The 24,527-nt window shown below is 42.6% G+C and overlaps 1 long non-coding RNA gene across 1 annotated transcript; it reads right to left on the reverse strand.

Annotated features, from left to right (window-relative positions):
* Positions 1 to 402: 402 nt before the first annotated feature.
* On the reverse strand, positions 403 to 22,052 carry LOC138683794 (uncharacterized). The gene is made up of 2 exons (XR_011323234.1): positions 14,482 to 22,052; positions 403 to 887 (listed from the first exon to the last, which is right to left on the reverse strand). It is a non-coding gene; the product is annotated as an uncharacterized lncRNA (long non-coding RNA).
* Between the last annotated feature and the right edge of the window lie 2,475 nt (positions 22,053 to 24,527).

Raw genomic sequence — 24,527 nt, forward strand, 5'->3', positions numbered from 1 at the left:
GCATGAATTCTTAACATGATACTATAAGAAAGGCCATACTGGGTCAGACTAGAACAGTGTGTTCTTCAGGCAGTGCCCAGTAGCAGACTCCTAGGGAACTGTGCAGTGATCCATCCCTAGGATCCTTTCTCAGCTTCCAGCAATCAACGGCTCAGAGAATTTCTGAACCTGAGCTTATCTGTGTGTTTAGTCACCTCTCCGGGATTTTTCTTTCATGATTGTGTCTAATTGCTTTTTGAAACCATGTAAACTTTTGGCATCAACAGCAGCTTGTGTCAGTGATTTCCATCCAAGCTGAAATCCTTCCCAATTACAGTTAGCCCAGGAAGAATTTGTGAAGAAAAGTCTCTGTTGTTGTTTGGAAACTCTGATCTCTTATGCTAAAGGACATGAAGTGGTAGGTATTCTTTTGCAGAGAATTTTACTACACATTGGACAAATCAGCACTGCTGTTAATACAAATTCACAGCATCCATTGCTAGAATTCAGAGTGAGTTATTACAGATCATACTGTGACTGCAAATTAAAAATAATGCATGATACTCGACCAAATCCTAATGGACCAATGGCACAATGTCAAATACATCAGGAGCAAAGACTTTTAATACTATTATTAAAACCCCAAGCAAACAAACAAAGCAAGTAAATCAGCACTGACAAAAATTGTTCGAGCAATGTTTACTCGTCATAGATCAGCATGCAGACTGACGGTACAGCTCCCAGCGGTTCTTAAAATGCCTGCACGGCTGAAGGGGGAATATGCCTCCAGGGATGTCACATAATGGAAGGGTTCTCATCAGGCACTATGGTTGATGGTTGAGGTAATTACGTCAAGCTAAACATTTCTTTCCATCAGTGCGCGTGGCACACTGTGTCCAGCTGCTTATCTGTAGAAAAATCCGATTTGGGATCACATGTTTGTTGAAGCGTGCCTATAAAATACTCAGCAATAGAAATGAGGGGCCGTAGTGGAGTTCAGAGTCATCCTTAATGATACGTGTGATGGGCTGCGGTGGTCAGTCAGCATCATTTATGCTTATGGGAAATCAGAGCCATAATTTAGGAAAATAAATAAATGCATGATGTAAGCAAATAGCAGGGATTACTTGGAAGAAGGAGGAAAAAAAAAAGAGAGGGCTGTCTGAGGGCCTGATCTTGGGATGGGAAGATTATCTATTGAGTTTGATCCAGGATGGTGGCCTGACAGCCCAGCTCCAGACTGGTTTCTTGGGATCACAGTGCACTGAAAAAAGCTAGAGCTCAGGGTTTTTTTGGAGTTCTTACGTTTCTTTTGAAATTCACATAAAGTACGGTAAATAAAAAAAAAAAAAAAGGAAGCATCATATGCTGATGCTTGGGGATAGACTACTTCGTTGGTACCGAAAAATACAACAGAAGTGATGCAGAGCACCATAAACTCATAGATTTGAGGGGCTTGGAGGAAGGAAGACAGGACCTCTGTCTTTAAACCGAGAAAAAGCCATTTACCCCATTAAATAGAGTTAAAAATACGACTGCCCAGACTGTAGCCTAAACCTATTCTCACGTAAGACTGATTCTCCTGGTTTCTTCTGCAGTAAAAACTGTTGAATACTCCATAGAAACGTTATCTGCTGCGAATCCCTCATTTTCCATGTTCCATCATCAGGTACTTCTTAAGCTGTTTGCAGCATTGCGGAGTTAATGCTGATAAGGCTGTGGCGCAGGTGAGGTAAGGGGGGTGCCGAGTGCCCCTGCATGCAGCGGCTGTGCCCAAAGGGAGGGACGTGGGGGTCTGCAGTGGGGGCAGCCGGACGGGGCTTGTGACTGGGGGTTGCCCTGCTGGGAAGACGGGATCGCCTGGAGGAGAACCCATGTCCCAAAGGTCATGGGGCAGTGTAGGAAATTAATCATGAGGGTTCTTGAGAGCCAGGGAGCCAGCTCAGCAAGGCCTTCTAGCTCAGACCCAGCTTTAAGCACATGAATGTTTCTGTTAAACTGGGGCCAGTCTTGTGCCTCTGGCAAAGCACCTGCCAGAGTCCTCTGGAAGCTCAATGTCTCTCTGCAATGAAACATCAGTGTTCATGCAGGGCGGGGGGCATATCCGTGCAGTGACGGGGAAAAGCAAGACAGTCACTGAACCTTCAGCACACCCTGGCAGGAGAAATGATGTAGGAAAATAAGCCATGGAAAAAAAAAATACCTCTTAGCATCAGGGTAGCCTTCCTGTTTCAGGATCCTCGGTGAAACCCAGGGAAAAAGAACTCTAGACAATTCTTTATTTCTGTTTGTCTAGTAACATCTCGAGCCATTTATAAACTGGCATTGAAAACCTTTACCTCTAAAGAGAAATAGGACCGGGCTACTTCAAGAGCTGGCAAGATACACAGGCGTTTGGGAAGGCTTATTGTAAACTGGCGTTGTCTCAAATGTCTTTTCTTCCTCCACTCTGAAGTAATTTTCTGTCTGAATGAGACCAGTTGCAGAATGGAGTCCAAAATGGGCCAAAACATGGCGAGATTCATGCCGACATTTGAGAGAGCCACCTCAGCTGGCGCAGGAGCATTGCTGTCCTGCCAGTGTGGGAAAGGCGGTGGGGGGAGCGGGACTGGGGTCGGCCCCGGCAGCCGTGGAGCAGCACAGCCCCTCTGTGGCATGGGGAACAAGTGGGAAACCTCGGACAGCCTGTGCCGTGGCCAGGGGGTGTGAAAAGTGGTGGGCAGAAGCCAAGGGAGGGAGCTAGGACTTTCTCCCTCTCCCAGCAGATCATCACTTGGTCTCAGCTCTCTGTCTCTCTGTCCTCTAAACATGTAGTGCTAGGTACAAGGCTCTATCCCTACAGTGAAATCCTTTGGTATATAATCTACCCTGTGATTCACGCATTAATTTAAAATAACAATTCTTTTAAATGTTACCTTCTCCATTTCAGTAAATATGCTGATGTCCCGTGCCTCAGTGACAGGCCTTGCTGATTGTATTGCACTCCTGGCTCACTTTCATTAGGCTCTGCAAATATGCTGCCATTCTCGCAAAATCTGTGTGCCGCGTGAGCCAGAATCTCTCTTATGGTCCTCAGATAGCCACTTATGTATTTGTCTCCTTCTCAATTACTGTACTTCCAGAGAAAGCACATTTTGGTTTATTATTATCCAGTGCTTTCAATAGCCTGGCAGGAGCAAATTAAGGTCTAGCAGAGGGGAAAACCAAATGTAGCCTAGGAAAAGTGAGTGCTGTCTGAACAGAAGGGATCAATAAATATTCTTATATTTAGCATTATTTTCAGAACAGGCGTTCAGTACCTAGCTCCCAGGTGAGACTTCTGCAGCACATGCTCATTTTCTTCTTACAGATTGATCAACCTTATTTTTAAGCTTGAGAGCTTAACACCCATAGTACTTACTTAGAGACCCACTGTGTAAGGAGCTGTTAGAAATGGCCCCAAAGTTAACAAGTCCAGCTAAGCCGACTGAGCTCATAAATGTATGGTTTACATACAGCATTTCCGAGTCTTCTTTATTCAAGAGTCTTGGCATCACCATCAGATCTGAAGGAATCTAAAAACGTATTAGTGTTTGGGAGGAGGACCCAAGGGGAAAGCAGGAGCAAGCGGGGGAAGACAGAGGCCCCGGGGGGCGAGGGGGTGCGTGGGGAGGGGGCTCGGTGTGGGGGACAGCTTACTGGCATGCAAGGGTGCGTGGAGCCCTAAGGGCAGAGGGGAGGGAGGTTGAAGGCATTTTCAGTGAAGGGGAATGCTGATGCTTACCGTGCCATTATCATATGCTGGAGATATGTGCATTTTAAATACCAACATTTAAAATCCTTCGCCTTTAATGTCGTGTTTGCATATTGCATGAGTATGCATTTGACCAAATAGCTGAGCATGTGTAGAAGGCGATTCTAAAGCAAGGAATCATCACTTGAAACCTGCAGCTGGAGAAAATTTATTCAGGCTTTCCAGATGTACTCAGGCTCAGCTTGGCTGTGCTTAAGAGCAAACTGAGAATTTAACAAGTAAGCAATATGTGATTTTATTGATAACTGTTGGGTATGGTCATGAAAACTGAATGAACCCTGCTGACAGCTGACCAGAGGGTAACGGACAGCAGCAAGGTGACAGAGCAGCACCTCTCTGAACTGCCCCAAACCATGCTGCCTGGATCTTCCTTGGGGATAGATGCTGCTTCAGCCTCTGCACCGCTTTTTTCCTTCTTGTGTGACTCACTCTTCAGTAACGAGGATGGTGCAATAATTGGGGGGGGGGGGAGAAAAAAAACAACAAAACCCATCTTTTCAGCAGGGATGAGACTGAAACCACAAATTCAGTCCACACTGGAGGAGTTGGAACTAGCTCCCTTTCTCAACCTCGGTGAACAAGATTATCAGCACTCAATTGCATGTTTTCATTTCTGTGGCACGTTAATGTCTAGCTAAGGATGAGTAACGCGTAGTGGCAGGTATCTGAAAGAGCTGCTGTATGGGATATTTGCATGTAGCGGACTGAGCCCTGTAAGACAGGAACCAATGGTCGTCATGGGGCCTGTTTTGTGTCTGACCCAGTGATGTACATCAAGATCTGAAGCAAGATGATCTCTGGAAATTAAAAGGTGGTGAGTAATTCAAAATTGTGACATATTGATTTCTTTGTTCAGACACCGTATCATTTGTAAAGCTGTAACACAGCACTATAACTCAATGTTTTGCTCTTTAATGACTGGTCAGTAGCCCAGTTATAAATACTGTTTTACCATTTACTGACATTTTGTATTTATTGAGCATATATTTTATCTAGGCTTGTAAAGAGAGTGCAGGATGTTTTTAATAAACACAAAAATATTTCAAGCTAAACAAAAGCAAGAACGCATGACTACAGGAGTACACTCCCAATGTGTGATGAGAAGGTGCTGCCAGCTGTTCTGCAGGAAATTGGGGAAGGAGGCTGGAGCCAGGGAGCTGTGAGTGGAGCACGGAGAATTGCACTGGTAGGGCTCCAGTGCGAATCCGTGCCCTGGACACCCACTGGCTGAGGTCCTGAGCCTCATGTGAAATGAGTGGCGGTGCTTTGAGCTGCCCACTCGTTTCTCCCACAGAAGGCATCACCCTAACCACATCCCGCAGCAGCTGTTGGAGGGGACAGCAAGGAACAGAGCTGTGTTTTCCCCAGGCTCTGGGTGAAGAAGCACTGAATGAGCTGTGGGGCGGGCACATGAGGATCAGGTCACTCTCGTTTTTTTCTGGTTATAGCAAACAGGCATATTTTTTTGTCAGACTATAGCATCTGCACTCCCAGGTCAAGGTAATGTAACAAAAAAGTGACAGAGCTCCCCCTTTGACTATACTGATCTATTCTGTAATCATAAGGTTAAGATTGTATTATTGGGGGCTTGTGTTAGATTCCTGATTCCATATTTAGTCGCTTCTCTTATATTTAAGTACAGAGAACATTTTGGAAAATTAAGTAAGTTATTAAATACAAACTTAGCTTCCTGTTCACATTTTGTTTTTAAATAGCCTATAGATACTTTGTTTTTCTAGGCAGGATGTGAAATGAATAAATGATGTACAAACAAGCTGGGTTTGCCATTTATAGGTACAAAAACCTTGTGAGGGCTTCTGGGTTTAAAAGGAAGCTGAAATTATATATTTTTCATGGAAAACATCAACCTCACTAGATCTATTTATTTAAAAGATCTTTAACAAAGACAGACACAAAAGTCTACTTTTATGGGATGCAGCTGGGACACCATGGCTGGGTTTCATATGATCAGATGCAGTCACATGAAATATATACATCCACATCTGAACCATTCACCCTGACTCCATTTATACTTAATGGAAAGATACTCACTTGTGGGGAGAAATTTCTCTCATCCAAAAGTGAACATATTTAAGCTGAAATCTCTTACCATGCGTATAAAATGATACCAGAGAAACTGGTTCAGGTACAGGTGAGATAAAGCCCTCCTCCCTGACGATGAGAGGTATTTAGGGGAATTAAAAGCATTCCTGTCCTCATCTGAAAGCACAGATTGTTTCCTTTATTCAAATGTATTGTGCTATGAGGTGGCGGCAAGCTTTTAAATGAATATTTCTTACCTAGCCTGGTACACAAATTCTACTGAAGACACAGGGTTGAATCAAGTCACATTTTAACATGGACTAGGCTTGATAACTCTAGGTTTTAATTGCACTTGCATAGGAAAAATAATTTAGAGACTTGGTACAGTGCATGCACTCATGTCGTTATTGACATGAGTTATCCTATTGACGGACACCCTGCTACATTCACGCTGCCTACTTCAATTTCCCCTGAAATTGGAGCCAAAATTTGCCTTTATCTTCCCTTTCCTTTTCATGTAGAAAATGGCTGCCACACTCTCTCCCACATCACCCTCCACCTTACAGCAGGGTGGGATTTTCCAAGCACTTATCACTGAAATCAAAGCGAGTTTTGCTGTTAAATTCCCCAGAGAGCAGAATTAGTTGGTAGGAACTACCCAGAAAAATCCTGCCCCCACCAGAGTAACTCATCCATCATCTGTGAAGGGCTCTGGTACCCTGAATGTGGACGGCACCGGCGTGCAGAGCACCACCAGGCTTGTTGCTCACCGTGTTTCTATTAAGAAGGTCACACAGCGTGTGCTTGCTTTGGCAATTCAATTACCAAAAGCCCATTCTCCTCAAAGTTATTCTTCCCCCAGTTATCAGAGACTTGGAAAGAATATTGGGTTAAATTTTTCTTTACATTCATGAGAAAAAAAAAATATTTAATGAAAGGCTAGGTGTCCTAATGTTACAGAAAGCTGAAAGAGGAGCAAATCAGTGAACTCATATTCTGTCAGGCTGAGCATGCTCCTTCAAGAAAACAAGCTGCCAGAGGTTTTGTAGTACTAAGCCATAAATGTGCAAGGTGATTATAGCAGATAAAGCCCCCGAACAGAGCTCATGGGCCTGGGCACAAAGAGTGCCGAGATCTGCAAAGTGTGCCGAGTACAGATGCAGCCTGGCCACGCAGGAGGCCTTCCCGGGCGGCATTACAGCTGGAATGTCTTACTGAACAAAGAGGAACTAAACTCCTCAAAAAAAGGGTTGGCAACAGTATAAAAAAACCCTTAAGATGAAAAAAAAATAATTAAAGACTCGCTCTGCAGTTCCCGAGAAATTACAGTCAAATTAAAGCAGGGCAAGAAAGCTGTTTCTAAACCCCTCCTTAGAACCTGTTTCAAGAACTTTTCTTTCTTGCATTTGAGTCATTATACTGAGTTACAGAAGTGGAAGTGTTAAAAGAACTTCCATCATGCAAATCATTCAAAGCTATTTTAATTTCCTAAATTCCTCCTTAACAAGTAACTGTTACAGGGAAAGGGAACTAGTAATTAATGGAGATGGTGCTGTCTCAGGAAACATAGTGAGCTTGGCTGCACAAGAGCTTGTTTCATGATTCTCCAGCTATTACCTTTTCTCAAAACATATTTATTGAGGAGCCCTATTAGTTTGAAATAATAGTTTTCATAGGATTTCTTCAATACACATGCTGTTCTTAATTTGAACAAAACAGACATTCTTTGAGTAGCTGTCTGATACTTTAGTCTATGCTTTACGTAAATAAATTTTGTATTTTTACACAAGCTGGGATCAGTAATTTGCCCACGATATAGCAATGGGTTATACTGCCATGGAATGAAAAAGCAAACAGTTTGGTCATGAGTTTTAGCTTCATTGCAAGCCCTAAATTAAATTAGATTAGATTAGGGGTGATTGCCTTTCCCTGGCCAGGATTAAAATGTTAGCTGCTTTGGAGATCAGGAAAATATTCCCAGGACAAAATCTCAAGAAACTCAAGGATGCCTGTGATTTAATTATGCATCTTGTGATATTTAGTGTTTTTCCCACTGCTCACTCACCAGAGTCATGAGATTCTGAGAAGCTGAGCTTTTTCTTTAAAAACTAGATTATCAGTCCTTAAAATTGCTGAGGGGAAAAAAAAAAAAAAAAAGGAAGCTCCTCAGTGTTAAAGAAATCAGAGAGAAAAAAGATGAAATATTTTGGAAAAATTGATGTTGTCCAATGCAGGTCTTGAAAAGCTGTGTTTGATAATATCAGCCATTTCTTCTTTCTTTAGCAGTGGCAAGCAACTAATACTGGCAAGAGACCGTATAGTTCACGGGGATCATTTTTAAACAGTTTCGCACTGCCTGGTCCTTAGAGGAAAGCCCCAAACAAATCAAGACCAGGCAGAAGAGCCCCAGGTCACCTGGAGCAGCGCCCTGAGCCTCCTCCATCCCCGCCACAGCAGAGACGTGCCAGGCAGGAGGGATCTGGCACAGCTGGAGCTGGTGCCTCCTGGAAAAGACTACTATTTGCAGCACTAACAAATAACTCGATGGCAACTACCCTCCGTCAAGAAGCGGTATTAATGTTCTTCTACAGATTTCAGAGCCATGCTCGTATTCTGGGACAGATGTTTACACCAGGCCGTCCTGACGGCGAGAGCAGACGTGGGGAAGGGGGGCCCGGGGGCTGACACACATACACACCGCCCCGACGAGTACCGGGTCTGTGCCTCCAGAATGAAACCTGGGCAACAACTATGAGACATTTAAGATCGTAACAACCACCGTGTGGGCGTAGGGTAGCCTCAATACCTCTCTCCAGCCATGTCCAAGAGGAAAAGCATAAGGAGAAGGGGATACAGCCAGTAGGCTTTCCCTTAGTGTAACCCCTCAGCACTGTGAAATTTCTGAGTTACTGGTGTTCTCTGGAGTGTCTTGTTAAAAAACTTAAGGGGTTCCTCTTCCAGGAATTTGTCTAAACTCCTCTCAAACTCACTTGCCGCGTGGAATTGAATTCCACACTTTGGTTGGGCATTGTGTGAAAAAAAATAATACTCTGTAATTTCATTTGCATTAAATATCTGATAATTTCACCATGTGATCCTTAGGGTGTGCAAATAGTGACTAACACTTTCTCATTTATCATCCTCATACCAGTCACTGATTTAAATATCCTTGTCTTAATGCCTCTCAGCTGATTAGCTCTTTTCTATTTAATTTTTTTATATCTGGAAGCGATTCTCAAGAATTTTGAAAAAAAATTTAGAAACACAGCCTATGAAAAATCCCAATTTTTCCAGGATCTGTCTTTAGGACAATTTTGCATTGTCCTTGGTAATTAATTTGCCAATACTACATGCCACATTTCTAACAAGCTCTTTTTTTCACCAATTCAAAATACAACAACAGGGAGCTGACTGTCTTTCACCTGTGGCTGAATAAAAGCATTGAAAAATAGCCCAAATCAGAACAACAAAATTAATGTTTTATAAAGGAAAAAATGTTATATGAGATTGTATCTTTTACCAGCAGTAGGAAAAAAAGCAAAGAAATACCACTTCAAGGTTTTGTAGAAGAGTCTTATTTGAAGGAACTATTTATAGGTGCTGCATATTATGTTAATTTGGCTTTCCATGACATACAAAGGCTTCCTTTGAGAGCTTTTATAGTAAAAGAAAGAAGAAAGCAAGGGGCTCTCACAAATAGAGTTATGATAAAAGCTGCTGTCATTATAGCAGATCATCAGAAAGAGAGAAGGAAATGGTGAGATGCCATTCATCACTTTGAGAAATGCTTACAAACAGCTCCTGGTTAGGTCGGACTAGCTACAATATTTATGAAGAGGGATATGTTATCAGAATAATGCAATTTTTCCTCTTTGCAGGATGTTTACAAACTTATCCTGATTTCTGCCCATGTATTTGTTATTTGCAAGAATTCATTCAAATACCTCACTCAAAACAGCAAAAAAGAATGCATTTCTATGTGAGAATAAATTTCATTTCCCTGAAATGTTGTTGGGGTTTTTTTTGCATAAATGGGATGTGAAGTTTTCAGCTTGTAGACTGTATGCAAACAGGTCATTTTAAGTGGGTTGTTTTCATTGTATTGAGGTCGTTGATCACACTACTTTTAATACTGCATGGCTGTATGCATGAAAAACAAGCTTTTTGACGTGGGAAAACAGACCAGAACAGGTGAACTATTGACAACGAATTTAAATAACAGGTAGCAAACAGAAAGGATCTGTGCATCATAGAATTTCAGGTTATTTTTTATTTTTGACAGTTTAAAGGGGACAGTGGTACCCTGGCCACCTTCACGGATTGTTTTACTCATAAAACCACAATTTGAGGGGGAAGAGGAAAAGAAAATCTTTACAAATGAATGTCTACAAACAGCAAGCACAATATGGACAGAGAATAAATGTCATGTCAGAAATTATGTGTTCATGGATGCTGCTTTGTGGCCAAGTTCTTTTCACTCCCATTGCAGATGGCCGTCAGAGTTAACCCTTTGCCCAGTGAAACAGTCCCCTCATAACGTAGAAATCCCCTAGAAATGTGGTGTCGGCGTAGTTTTATTTAAAAATATCAACAAAACACTAGAAAAAAAATCACCCGGAGCTTATTATGACTCCTTATTTGCGTCAAGATGTTTTTCCATTAGTCCGTACTAGCGGCGTTAACCAGACACTCAAAATACCAGTTGCTTTGGAAGTGTTCGAAGAGCAGCTCACATCCCAGGTATACGGCGCAGCAGCGTGAGCCACCGGAGAGCTGCTCTGGCTGGCGTTTGCGGGGAAGGGGAGGGAGGCAGGAGGTGGCGGGCCGGCTGCTCGCCCACCCGTGAAGTCCCTCCACCAGCTGCTGGGGTGGCCGGGGAGCACCACGGAGGGTTTGCCTGCTGTGAGCAGGCACGCAGCGCTGCCCCGGGCAGCGGCACGAACCACGGGGGTACCGACAAGGTTTTAAAAATTAATTGTCTGCACACCAGATTCGTCAAGCATATCACGTTTTGTGTATTGCCCACATAACACGGACAGAGCTGAGGCTCGGAAGAGCTGCCCCCTGCGCAGGTGCTGCTGGCCACAGTGGCTCTGCCAGCTTGCACGGGGATTTGGCTGTGGTATGCGCTACCTGGTGTTGACTTAACGTCATCCCAGGTGTTAGCTGAATGAACTCACACCATCGGATCACATTTTGGGCCAGGAAATCTCCTGCATTTAGACCAGATGTAAAGATGTATGTAAAGCCATCTCACCATGCCTTTTAATTCTTTCTCCTAGCACTAGTCTGCAGTCAGGCTGGAGACATGTAAGATCAGGGGCCTCATCGTTTTTCAGATCAGGGGTAGAAAGTAATAAGCAGCTGCCAATTCAGCTATATGCCTTGAAACATCACCATCACACTCATCTCCTTTGAGCTGGCAGCTGATACCAAGACTGCAGAGTCAAAATTAAATCTTCTGGACATATGGTTAAGTCAGCATAATTTCTTGTCTTATCACCCCCGTTCCTCAAAGGTAGAGGCAGGGAGCATCCTGATGTCCTGCATCCAGTTACTTCCATAACTCCCAAGGACAGAAATAATCTTCTACTTCATAAGTCATCATAAGGTGCCCAACCAGCGTCACCCGCACTTGGACAAGAGGAGGAGACAGCAAAATAGCCACGGCTCCTCTGATGAAACATCCTTGTATACACAGACGCTGCTCCTCAGCTTTGTCCCATGCATTCAGGTTCGTAAGTAACTCTGCCAGATTCTTCCTGTGACAGTCTCTCTCTCCCACACTAATATCAGAGGAAAGATGGATTTTCTGTTTCATTAAGTTTAGGAGAGTTTCCACCCATCAACCTCCATCATGTGCCTTGGAAGCCGGCTCTTAATGCCTAATAAAACATTTCTATGTCTAGGTATGATTGCAGCTTTCATGTTATATGCAATGACTTTTCCTCATCAAGACTTTAATTTAACTCACATTACAGATTTGCATTATCTAATTCATAATAGAATACTATCTAAAGAATATCTCAGTATAATTTGAAATTGATATAAAAAGGCTGCAGGCTTTAATCCTGAGAGCCCAAGGAAGTGGCTCAGACACCAACTTCAGTAGGAATTTTGGAACTGGAGATCACAAGTCCTAATACATCCTCTCCCATTAAAACAACTTCTCAAGGTTTAAAAACTTACTCAAGCCTGGATTACTTGCTGAAAAGTAACCCAGATTTAAAAAGGGACACTCTCTTCCTGCAAAAGGACCTGCCTTTAATTTTTATTCTAGCATTGTTCAGGGTGGGGGGTGGTGCTATTTAAACAAGCTTAATTCTGCTAGTATAATTAATTCATTTATAATCTTCTACACAACTATCTTTACCCCACTTTGTCACTGAGCCACTCTGAATTTTCAGTTGATGCAACCAGATAGAATTGAATTGGAAAAAGCTGACATTTCCAAACGTGTCCAAGTAGGAGATGATTCAGTGGTTCCAAGGAGCAGAGCCAACTGTGAAAGACCATTTGCAACACGATATACCTGGAAGCCTAAGCCACCCTTTTGTTTTATGAGCTTCTAATCTTCCTATTTTAATGTGTGGTGCTTTCCTTTTCCATAGGAAGATTTTGATCACATGCTGGTTTCTTTTGCATCTGCTGGGAAGAATTTGCATTATAACTTTCTAGGGAACTCATCACAAGGGCAGCCAGTGGTGCCTGCCCTCTGCAAACCCCACTGGATCCCAGGCAGCCCAGGACAAGCTAGCAACGTATGGTGAGGCATACATCTAAAGAAGCTAGTCAGTGACTGAGTTGTCATTTCGATGATTAGACTTTGACCTTGGATTCAAAATATTAATTTGCATTTGTCACAGGAGTGGTCATTGAGGTATGCGAGTCGCGGGGGCTCATTTTAAAACAGCCTATTTTGCAGCATATTGAGGTATTGTATGCCCTGGGAGAACAATCAAAGGCTTGTTTTACCTAATAAGGAAACTGCTGAGGCACATGAATAACCACACTGTTTTCCAATACATTTCACACCGATTAATTTTCCAGTTTTATGAAACAAGCTGCGGTTATCTTTGAGTCAGGTTCAGTGAACCAGTGCTTGACTTTAAATAGAAAACTACTGATGTCGCCAGGCAGATGTGCGCAGGCACTCAAAAGACCAGGGCTCCCATCAACACTGAATGGCTGTATCCTCTTCAATCTCCCTCTTGTCCACCTTGCTTGCTTCTGGCTACAGAAATACCGACTTCCCTTGTAACTAAATGATATTTTCATTTGATACTTAGGACATTTTCATTTAAGAACTTAGGTATCTGCCCTGCAGAAGTTCAAGTCTCATAAAAGAAAAAATGAAGTTCAATTTCACTTTTCTAATTCCTTTTCTATGCAGATTACAGGTTTCTCTGAATCGGGTGCTTTGTCGTATAGAAGCTGTAGATGTGTTTGGCAGGCTGGCTGAAGGAACACCTGAGCTGTTTGCTCCTCAGATGGTTTTGTGTTGTGACTCTGTCCATGAAAAGTGTTCCATAAACTACCAATATGAATATTAAATACTTAGTCTTCTCTCTGACATCTGCACATCACTGCTGGCTTCCCTATTGTCATTAAATAACCCCAATCTTCAGTCTGTCATCTAAAAATTGCTAGTGGCTTTTTCTTCTTTAAACTGCCACTGAACTGCCCCAAAAACCGTATTGCTCTCCTTTTACAGCATGCTGGTAATTTAGAGTGACACTGAGATATTAATTAATGGCCTGTGACTGAAGTATAGAGCTCAGACCTTTTATTTCAATCATATACAAGCACTTCTGCCTTTGAACTGTACTTTACACTTAAATATTCAAATCTCCCTCTTTGATTCAGAGCTTTCCTTGCCAGCAGCCATGGCATCAGTCCTGGCTGTTTGCACAAAGAGGTAGGAAAAGTGACATTTACGCTTACTAAGAATCATGTTTCTTTTTGACATAATGGAGCAGTCTGTAGGCTCTTGTAAAGCCTGTTCTTTTGCCCCCTGAACTCCCTTTTTGTAATTACAGCATTAGCAACACTCAATCAGTACATGATCAGACTGACAAATTCAGGAAGGACCTTGGCACTCACATTCTACCTTATTTCTGATTTGATCTAAAATGCCATCTTTATTTTTCAGGAACTTTGCAGTGCTACAGTAACAATTTCTATAACGTCTTCGTATCATGTCTTACTGAGCTGGGACTAGTTAGTAGCTGGGTGAGAAAAATCACAAATAAATTCAGCAACGGCTACAGGTGATTCTGAAAATCGAGCTAGGAACGTTTTTCCACCCAGCTCCTATGTATAATCAGGATATACATTAGTGAGGAATGTAAATGAGAAATAAAGCAAAGGTCCTCTTGGACAACACAGATAGATAAGTGAATATCCCAAAGGCGTTACTAGAAAATAATAGAGACTATAATATAGAATATAAACAATAGACTCAGCATCATCATTGACTCCCATCGAGCAACACCTCTTTCCTATGTCTGACTATTTCTAGTGTTGCTGTGCTTGGTTAGATGCATGTTAGTGGTGCTAGGCACCACATTCCTGAGAAAGTCAGTCATGCTTCTAAGATGCACAGTCAAGTCTTGCTTATGTTAAGCCACTAGGAAGAGTATAGACATAAAGCTCACGTCACTTACCTTTTCATACTGAAATGCCGGCGTGCCCGCAGTCCCCAAGGGAGGACTGGCGCGCGCGTTGCTGTTCGGAGGGGTGAGGACAGGCGCCTGTGACGTGGCTGCAGGACCCTCACCCAGCGACTTGCACAGTCCCTGCCATTGCTGTTCCCCACGACACGGCATATGAGCACCATAACTCTCTACCTAATACTTATGTATGCCTGCCAGGCCAGATAGCCACACACAGAGATCCTTTTCAAAGCAGCAGCAAAGGGTGTTGAAGCCTCACACTGAGACCTGCTGGTCTGTGCGGGTAGAAAGGCTCCGGCATCATATTGACAGCACAGCCAGCAGCCAGGGCAGGATTCCACACGTAGGTTTAAATGTTCTTAGCATGAAAAGTGCCGTGTAAGTGTCAGTCATCGCGTTCGCTGTTGACAGAGGGTTAGGTGACTCATTTTATTACCAAGGCTATTCCTAGAAAAAGAAAATGTAAGTAAGTGCCTTAGAAAGGGAGAAGGGCTCCAAGTACAAGAAATCTTATAGTCTTTATAAGGGTGCATTAGGTATCTCAATTAAGTACCGATGAAACCCTGAGTGATTAATGATCAGAGGAAATAGCAACGGGTTTATGTTACTGGTTGCGCAGTATCACCCCCGGACCCAGCAGGGGGATCAGAGACCTGCGGTGCCAGAGACCAGAGGCGCAGGCACAGGCTGTCGACGTCTTCCAGAGTTGTGGGTCTGGGGTATCTTACACATTGTTAAATGCTGCGTGAGAAAGTCTTCAACATCCTAAATAGAGAACTCTGCAACAAATACTGCTTTGTTTCCCATGAGTCCTAATTCACCTGTTACCAAACTTTCCTGCCCAGAGGAATGATTTCCACTCAGCTGTATTGTTATGCATTGTTATATATTGTTAGAGAAGTTGAGAGAGGGCGTGTCTGCGCTAGTATTTTGCACTCAAGAGAGTATGTTTTTAAAGTCAGCCACCCTATCAACCCTATTTTTGTTTGCTTTGTGGAGTGGACTGAGGGCGCACAAGGTAGATTGCTTTCAGATTAAATTAAACCAGAAGACGTGCTTCTGGACTGTACCTAATGTGCTCCAACCACTAACGGCATTAGTAACCTCTTCCATCCCCCTCCACCCCCCCGCCCCGAATAGTGTGGACATTGGATCCTCAGTGCCAACTGTTTCACTCCACAGATCTACTCCTATTGCATGGCCCTGCTTGCCAGTGTGGGTGGGTATCCATTCAGACACTCCAGCCAGACTCACGCTGATTTATGCCTCTGCTGATCTGGTCAGCAATATGGGGTCTCTGCTGCTTCCGATTCAGTTGGAGCATGTCAGCTGACACATCTTCAGCCTTGCAGGTTGTAATCTCCAAAATCTGTAGGCTGAACTCACAGATTGTGTGTCAGGGCGTCCACGCATTCCTCCTCATATACCCCTCCACAACCTCCAGTTCCTTCCTTCATGATTCCCCATAACCTTTCCTTATCGCTTCTTTATACTGGATGCACTCAGCCCTATTCCTTCCCGAGTTACAATTTGAAATCATGCAATGTAGCAAAGCACAGAGAAGTTAAAATCCATTGAGTTAGCAGACTTGAGAGAGGGCATTATTACGCCAGAAAGCATTCTGGATATTGCTCAACAATTATTTCACCTATTTCAGTTACTCTGCATACTGCAGATGTGTGTCTATCTTCTCCTCTGCATTTTCTTTTTCCCCAGAATGAACAGATTCAGGAGTAGACGGCTGCCTGAAATCTGAGGACTGGCCAAAAGCCCATATTCAAAAATTGCTCTATTTCAGACAGAAAAAAATCCATCAAGGTAATATATGGACTTGAAAACTCAGCTATAAGCACCTGTTCATCTCTTCATAGATGAAGTTCAGTTGAGTGCATCTTGCTTCTAAAATTGACACTACTAGGAATGTTGGCTCAGAGTAAAGGAAATGAGCAAACCCAGCAGCTCTGCCAAACTCAGTGCTACGAATGCTGAATGTATTGGAAGCAGAGGGAAGACTTCTTATTCACCTCACGGCCACTGGCAAATTTGACTGTCAGATTTCATTTTCCATTCAGACAGAGGAGGGACATATCAGAAAGAGTATTCATGTCTTGACCTGGGTCTGCACAGAGAGGGGCTATCAGTGATAGGAGGTCTTAATGAAGGGCTTTATATTTTTCATGAATGAGGACAAGGTTTTCAGGTGTGAGCAAATTGTGGTCACTACAATTAGAAGGGAGTTTTGCTGTCAGGTCAGATCTCCATGCTGCTGCCAACTTCTTTGCTGCTGCTGCTGCCCCTCAAAATAGTTTCCAGTTAAGGACGTGCTAAAAAGACAATAATACAAAGACAAAAATAAGTAATTCGCTAAACAGGAAACATTTTAGGAGTGCGCTCATTGAGTCAGAACAAAAATCCCTGACCCACAGTACTTTGACCCAAACTTCTTCTGAGATTTCCAGTGGTAGAAAACAAGGCAAGAACCCATCCTTGACTAAGCAAACTGTTTGTTAGGTGCTTTACAAGGCACTTAACACGTTCTTATTTCCCTTGCCAAAACCCAGTTTTAAAAAACAACCAACTAAACAAGTAGGACAATACAGTTGTGAGGCTGTTTATCCAAGGCGAGAGAGGACTATGCCTGAAGCCTGTGACCCAAACTCAGGTCTGTTTGCAAAGTCTGTAAATTCGGACATCACCAAAAGTTGTTGCCAACTCCACAGAACTGTGGTGCCCAGCTTTCACTGAACTCTTGGCTTGATGAAAACGTTTTAGTTCCTCATACTCGAAACCTAAACATTTTTTCCATTACAAAGTTTGCTTCTGAAGCGAGCAGCTAGAGACTCTCCAATGGAAATCGGTGCAGCTTCGTCAATGTCAAGGGAAGATCTAACCCACTGCTTCAGTAGCCTGGAGAATGGGACATGAGAAGATTCCTGATTGAAAAATGTGGCTTCACTAGAAGGCTGGTAAACAAAACCTGTTTGTTCAGGTTTTATTATAGAACCGCACAGCCACATGAAAGATGCAACGCATCTTTGCTTTGTGCATTGATCTATCAGTTGAGAAAGTGTTCAGATGTGGCCAGGAGGAAGAGCACGTTTGTGTTTTCTTTCAAAGTGCACTCCTGCTTTTGTTGTCCTGATTCACTATTCTTGGAGACACTCGGGGCCCAGAGCCTTTTCAAGTCACTTTTCTTATTTACTTTCATTTGCTGATCATCCCAGCTCCCCCACTCTCATTCACTCTCAGGTACCTCCTGCTGCTGCTGCTGCTATTGTTGTCAGCTATTGGAAAGAGGAAAAAAAAAAAAAAGCAAAGCACCCCTCCTCCCAGACGCGTTACCCTCCATATTTCACCTATAGAGGCTGCCTTTCACATCATTAAATTGCTTCATCTCCTGCTGTCAGTTACACCTGCAGAGCTTTTGGTAGGTCCCTGTCTCTCCTGCTCAACGTGGCACATCTTTCAAAACGGCTGTGATTCTTAACTGGGACAATAACCGTTTGTCTCTTTCATCTCTATTGTCTCAAGGCTTACAATAACAACCTTTCCAATAGTTATTTATTGCTGCTAACAACACACTAGTCGGGTTCATCCTGCAAATGCAGAAGAGCACATTTTGGGAGCAGCTATTAGGGTAGCAGTGCAATTTTTCCTGAGTTAATGTGAGTTGTGGGGCTTAACTCTGTCTTGCACACATGTATCCATCCCCCACTGGAATTTAAGAATCGTCAATCTCCAGAAGCACAGATCCTTTTCACAGTCACCTTACAGCTCAATTTTACTGCTTTTTCTTTTCTTCCAACTAGTATTTTTACAAACAACTGAATATCACCTTCTGAGAAAGGTTTCATATTTTTCAACTATCATATTACTTCTTCTGTCAGTAGCTGAAATAATTATCTCCACCTTTTCTAGTACAGAAGGCTATATTACTGTTCTTCAGTGTCCAGAATATTTCTTTAAAATGTTTCTGGCTTACCTGATCAAGTGAGTGTTTTTCCTAGAGTGCAGGTGATTATAGACTGTGTGTGCTATGCACATGAGGACAAGGGGCCATGACAGGGACTGAAACGGGCCGGCTTGGAGCAATCCCGTCAGAGTTAGCTGTCTGCAGGCAGGCTGAGAGTGGGCTACATGGATTCCTCTCCCTCCCTCGTGTACTATTTCTTCACATTGTCTTTATTTTTACGTTTTGTTGTAATAATGACTCACTGTGCTTAAAAGCTGCAACTCTGAATTCTCCAAAAGCTCCCAAACCAAAGAAGACTCCTGCATACAAGGAGTGAGAGAATAAACAAAAGTAGATTCAAAAATAGAAAGAACATTTTAGAAAAAGAAAGAAGTACTGAATAGTGTTTCATGGAGAGGCAGTTAAAACTGCCAGAAAGGTGACATTTTCTAGAAATGTATCAGCAAGGGGAAAAAGCTCAAGTGACCATCACCTTTTCTGGGAAGGCAACAGGAAAGAAAGATGGCCCTGAGGTGGCTATTTTTTAAAATATTGCTAGGAGACGGGCACTAGATTTTCATCTATTCAGGTTTGCATACAGAAGTGTTGAAGTCTTGAGCCAGTGATCAGGCAGCACGAAACACACTAAAGGGGTGTATCACATCTAGGAGAAAGAAAGTACTCATGAAAGGTATCAGCTTTAAAAAAGAAACCAATCACAGGGGAAAAACTTCTGAGCCACGTATAGCAGGTCTGTAACGAAACTCGAAATACACCATATACTGTTATTATAATCACTGTGTCAGGACAAATTGTAATGGGGACCAGATATCAAAATCAAGGGAAAAAAAAAAATCTAATCAACAGTCCTGATTTAACCTGTGAAAAAGCAGAGATTATTTACCATTAGCAAAACAGAACCAGATCTGATTGCAAGAGTTAGAAGGAACAGAAGACGGTATTACAGTACAGAGGCTAACTAAACCCTAAGTCACTGAAGGACAGAGGAAAATTAAGGAATTCCAGAATTTCTACAGGCCAGACTGAAAATCACAGTTGGAGTCAATGTGCACCTGCAGCAATCTAAAAGGTCATGCAAGGTGTGTGTGTTTTAAGCATCCAGACTGTGGCCAGAACTGTTATATTTGTAGGGAAAAACATTTTGTAAAAGCTTGCAGAGCAGGATTTAATGTACCTATAAAGGAACAACGACACATTCACAGTCTATACAGTGAAAAAGAATTTTTCAAAAGGGAATGATGTGAGCAGAACATCAGCCTGAATACTGGAACCCCTGTTAAGTAAAGGTTTGTATCAGCTTGATTCTGGCTTTTGAGCTAATCTGAGATGTCAAAGAGAAAACCTCATACTGCTGAGCACAGACATAGTGGGCACAGAGAGAATGGCTGCCAGGGTGGGTGTTCAAGAGCTCCACGCAAAAAGGCAATAACATCTTGAAAATTCATTTTTATGGAATGGAATTCTGCATCTGTTCTAAGGTAGAAAACAGGTCAAATACCCAGGCTCATTAAAAAGCAAAAGGAAAGAGTCCATGAAGACAGAAAGCAAATGCACAGATAAAAAGAATGACAGACACAATAAAGGTCTAGAAATGGCAAACAAAAAGTTTAAATCTGAGCAAGCAGACAAAGGACAGAAATAAAATAATAAAAAATATCGTTACCATTAAACATGTAAAGAAAAGAGTCTTGTGTTTTAGGCATAGTGTTCAATATAGTATGAAATGAACTTATTTATGCTAACTATATATATATACCGCATCTGGATTATTATTCCCAATACTTAGCAATAGCACTGTGACAACGCAAGACACGTAATCTCATACTTATCTATTGGCCTCCACATACTAGCTATGCTAATGATAAATAATACACTACCACATGATTATGATCATTTCAGATGCTTTTCAAAATAGTGTAAACTACAGTCTAAAGCCTTCCTGGAAAACAGTACTGAAATTGCCAAAAGGACACTTGAAAAGACTGGTGGGTAAAGCCCTACCAGATCGCAGAGCAGTACTTGTGGGACTGGGACTGTGGCTTCTTGTTTAACAGACAGACAGTACCTCCTTACCCAACAACTGGTCTTAAAAGCAGGGCACTAAAAATCCTTAAAATACATTGAGAAAACAACAGATCAAACAGAAAATGCACATCACAAAAGCCTTTGTAGTCACGGGAAGATGAATTTATATACAGGTGTAACAGCGAGCAACGTCTTGAGAAGCTCTTTCTTACCCCAGCGTAGTGATTTCTGAATAACAAAAGACACACAGCTAGAAAAGGAAACCGGATTAGTTCCTTTCAGAGATAAAGGCGGAACAAGAGGTATGCCCAAATCACAGAGACTCAAGCAGAAGGGCTGAGAAGTCAGTCAATAGAACAGGCCAGGGAGGAAGGACTGAGCAGAGCTGCGCAGGGAACGAAGGGAGCATGTCAGGGACTAATGCCCGTGAGATGCTCTGAATACCCATCCAAGACTAACTCAAAGACTGAGCAGGTTTAAGTTACTAGCCACAATATTGACAGGCACATGTTGATTTTAAGCAGTTGTTCAGGTTGGTTATAAGCAGCCCGACAAGCCGGGGGACACAGTTCTCCCTTTCCCATGGATTTTTCAGCCTGGATGCTGATCCCCTTCCACACTGCATTTGTGTTGCACATCTCGCAGAATTTCCACTGTTGACCTTTCTCTATTCCCTGGGATAAATTGCTTGGAGGAACAGCCTTTCTATACCTTTTTCTTTCGTTAAGATGTTTAAGTAGGCTTATTAAGTATAGCATTTGGACAATACCCAGGCAGCAGAGATGACCTCTTTTCTGTTAGCTAAACAGAAGTGCAGACGGAGTGCAATTATCTTTAGACTTGTAAGTGTTTCAGGGGAATGCTAAGAGGATTTCACAGTAGGAAATTGGGAGCTGCAGAAAAGGATGCTGCAGGTGAAGGCAAGTCAATTGTTTGCTCTAGTTTCTGAACCGTGTGTCTATCTTACTCGCTCAAATTCTCCTTGTCCTTCTTCAACTTTTAGAAGTTAATGGTATTTACGTTATGAGTGATTAGGAATGACACGTACAGAACAGCCAGTCTTAGCCTCGATTCCTATGGATTTTTATCCACCCACCATTTCACCACAGACCCAGCTATTCCCTATTGCCTTTCTGCCTCAGCAGCTCCAATTTCTGCTCTCACATTCCTGAAATCCCTGCTTCCTTTCGCATCCCCTAGGTGCCAGCTAGAGAGGCAGCAGGGTGCAGTGGCTTGTCCAGGGCCCGCTGGTGCTGGCAGGGCAGCCAGCGTGTGCACCGCAGCGTGGGTCAGCCAGTGGCGAGTCAAAGAGAGCAGCTACCTGCCCCGCTGCTGCTGCTGCCTTTCTTTTATGGTGACGCTCACTTGGGTCTTCCTTCTCTATTCAAGCACCAGTTTTCTAAAAAACTTTGGGGAATACAATGTCTTTGAGACATTACTGCCTCTTTTTAATGTGGCTGAAATTCACAGCTGGGTTGAAAAGTCACCGGAGAGAGGGCAGGAACGAGCATGAACTGAAAGTACAGTCACATATGCATCACTCTTTAGGAAGCCTCTAAGACATGCAGGACTTTTAACTTTCTCGTAGACAAAACCTTCCAAAATATGGGATTGATTTCCTCCTTTAGATATCACCTGCAATGTTTTCCTCTATTTGCTTCAAGTGGGGCTTATAAGTCCTGCCAAGTGATCTGTTCTGCAGTTTCTCAAGTCAAAGATATTATGCAGCAGGGATACAACCAGTCTTCTCCTGAAGGGGCAGCCTACGAACAGTGCAGATGCAGGAGGCCTTTATCAGTGTACCTGCAGGAATACTGTTTGCAGAGCCAGGCACAGTATGCTGTCTTTACAGCCAAAGAGGCTAGAGTGGGATTCACCTCAACTCATATTAGACATCTACAAAAGGTTAAATGAACTGAGCTCTGCAAGTGCCCATTTGTCTCCCCTGACTCTAAAGGGAAACTTGGGTATCTACCCTGGCTGCAAACATCTGCAGCATAAAAATCTAAAGTTAGGTGAAAGGAATCTCATCTTAGACTCCAGCCAGTAACTTCCCTTTCATTTTACTTCCAAGTAGCAATATTTTCAAACGGAACAATACAGGTAAACTTAAAGCAATATGGCAAGACATTATTAAAGCACAATCTTGCTATAAAATACATGGGCACCAAATAAATCTGTCCCTTCAGTGACAAAGTTGTCCGCGTTATCTTGACAGGACGCTATCATTCAGCTTGCGAATGCTGAAGTTCCAGTGGAGTAAGAGAACTGCACTTCATTAAAATCCATTTCTCAGTACCACTACTGCCAACACCATGAGCTGTCTCTGCAATTAAGAAAATGTAAAATGATCCCCTGCAGAGAAGAGTACAGTAGCAATGAAGGGAACAGAGTCAACTCCAACCCTAAGCCAGCAAATAATTTTCTTTTTACAGCTTCCCAGAAAGGACTTGGCAGGGGACACGAGCAGACAACGGAGCACAGTAAATTGGTGAAGACTTTATCATGAAACTACTTCTCTGTCACGCTGAAATGCATTTCACTGAACTGTACTCCACAAAAATAGATTTTATATTTATATATGGATGTATGTACATATATACGAATATGACTATATATGAATGCACGTATTTCCTTCAGAAATGAGTATTTTGTAAGTAGCTGGAAGCTTGCAGCTGTCGCTGCTGTCAAGAGTGGCCACTTCTGCCTCTTTGCCTCATAGAAGGAGCATTACTAGCTAGTCACTGACACCACTTACCCTGGCAAACTCTGAAGTTCAGTTCCACGATGTGTTTTTCTGCTAGATTCTCATTATCACACATTCTGATCTGCCTGAGGCAGCTATTAAACCTTGTCAAGTCACAGCTTACATCTTGACTGTGAATCATATCTTCTTTTAGCCCAAATTACCTCTGCATTTCAATATTCTGAAATAGATACTGTGCAATTAAAGCATTTTAAAAGCATTGACACTTACAGCAGTAACTCATTTTGTTGTTTTCTGTCACAAAAGCTATTTGTCTGCAGATACTGTATTATTATCATGGTTTTTAGTGCCCCCTTTAGTTTTATGTCCAATAAACAGCATCAATCCTTTGTGAAGACAATATAATGTTCTCAGTGTCAGAAGGGACTCACACATAACAGAGAGGAAAAATTGTCTTCGCCATAGCCTTAAACCAAGTAAGGCCTAGTACAATGAAATGAGAGAGTGGCTGAATTTCTTTCAGCTTTCCAAAGAATGGTCTAGAGAGATGTAGTTTAGAAAACTTAAAGCAATATAGAAAAGAGAAATACATATGATGTGTTTTATAAACATAAAGGGCCATGTAACAGCTGGTGTAAACCAGCAGCTTAACTTTCATGGCACTACACTAATTCCCACCAAATGACCATCTGGTCCACTTCAAGTGTCAGAAAAATCTGGGAAACATGGAAACCTTCTCAGTTTACCTCAGATATGCAAGATCAGCATTTATACTTTGGAAGTAGCTTGGTTTTACTGTGTACTGTTGTTAAATCCCACGTTCCTACTCTCTAAACAGTTCTTGCTGTCACTTCATCCTTTGTTTTCTCAGCCAATTTCTTGTCTGTCACAACATTAAGCCTCTTTCTAAGCTTTTGAGAACAAAATACAGTTCTTTTGGCCAGCCACACTTCCCAGAGGGCATAGTGGTAAAAAATGAGATGGGTGAACTGCTAGAACAGGGATTATTTTAACTCCATCTACACTCCCACACTGAAAACGATGAACCACTGCAAGAGTCCAGATTCACAGCAGTGGCTGGGTTTTCTTTGAAGATCTGGCCCCTGTATCAGAAGGGGGTTGGAGGCTACTCAGGTCTGAAGCCAAATCTTCTTGGCCTCTCTATCCTGCAGAAGAGATCACCTTGGCAGAGGTGGGTCTCAAATTGCTGGATCGCTAGCAAAACTGACTACTTCAGGGATTTCCAAAGGCTTCAGGGAAGTGGCTGTGTAGGTGTTTCAGATGGACCCTAGAGAATTTTCTAGCTTCAGAGCTGAGCCGAATCAGGGTTAA

This window comes from Haliaeetus albicilla, chromosome 2 (genome assembly GCF_947461875.1).
Source record: "Haliaeetus albicilla chromosome 2, bHalAlb1.1, whole genome shotgun sequence".
In the NCBI taxonomy this organism is placed as follows: Eukaryota; Metazoa; Chordata; class Aves; order Accipitriformes; family Accipitridae; genus Haliaeetus; species Haliaeetus albicilla.